Here is a 1,151-nt window from a genome sequence, read left to right on the forward strand (position 1 = left end):
AATGAAATACCATAGAAGGTACTGGCAGACCTTGTGTTCTTTAGCCACGAACCTGTACGGTACTATGAGTTGACAATATATATATATGTATATATATATATTGAGAATCGGGTATCACAAAATGAATGTTTTCGCACTTTGTACTTCAAGAGTTTTTCCTTTTTTTACCATTATTATTTTTTTAACGATTCATTAAACTAAGCCTACTCTTTACTTGTCATGGGTTCTGGAACATTCTGCATGATAAATTAAAGATTTTACTCCCAGACCCAATGTATAATCTATATCCACTACTGGTCCCATCTGTTCTTAAAAATTCCAGTTCCTTATGCTGTTTACACTCATGAAACAATAACCACATTTAGCTTTCTTTATGCTGTTCACACTCGTGAAACAAGAACCACATTTAGCTATCAATATAATATTATTCATGTGTTCATCTCTCCAATCTTAACTCATACAAAGAAGAATACACGTTAGCATGAAAAACACTAAAACATACCAGCAAGAGGGTCTCGATTTAGGCCTAACTTGTTAATGATGTATTGTGGTATATCTGTCTTGATGCCTTGAGCTACCTTAGCCTGTCCTTCCACAGCTTCTAGCAGTCGGTAGAAATCTTCAGGATCAAACTCCTACAAATACAGAAAAACTTAAAATGGTCCCATATTTTCCATCTGTTATTCTATTTCCATCCTCCATTAACATGCATTTGTTGTCCAACATAAAATATCAATAGATTACAAAGATTTATTTCATTTAAACTACAAACACCATCTGTACCAGAACAGTACCACCTCTGTAACATTATCATCCCCATCAAATCTCTAGTGTTAAACTTACCAAGCACTCCAGTAGCCGAGCAGGTCTTGACACAATCAGTAACAATTTTTTGATTAGGTTTTTGATATGACTGGCCGCCATGGAAGACTTTTCACGACACTAAAATAATAATAATTATTTTAAACCACAATCGTAAGTAAAATACCATTAATGTTGAAGGATATTTTGTGATTTTAAAAAGTACTTACAATGAAAAACATACTTTTACTCATAAATAACAGTAAACATATCTGTAAATATAAATACATTAATTATAACTTTATACCAAAAACAGTAAACATATCTGTAAATATAAATACATTAATTAT

The 1,151-nt window shown here is 31.9% G+C and overlaps 1 long non-coding RNA gene across 1 annotated transcript; it reads right to left on the bottom strand.

Annotated features, from left to right (window-relative positions):
• Positions 1–314: 314 nt before the first annotated feature.
• LOC111084393 lies at positions 315–944 on the bottom strand. The gene is made up of 3 exons (XR_002609531.1): positions 844–944; positions 491–635; positions 315–325 (listed from the first exon to the last, which is right to left on the bottom strand). It is a non-coding gene; the product is annotated as an uncharacterized LOC111084393 (long non-coding RNA).
• Between the last annotated feature and the right edge of the window lie 207 nt (positions 945–1,151).

Source organism: Limulus polyphemus, unplaced genomic scaffold (genome assembly GCF_000517525.1).
Source record: "Limulus polyphemus unplaced genomic scaffold, Limulus_polyphemus-2.1.2 Scaffold22203, whole genome shotgun sequence".
Lineage (NCBI taxonomy): Eukaryota > Metazoa > Arthropoda > Merostomata > Xiphosura > Limulidae > Limulus > Limulus polyphemus.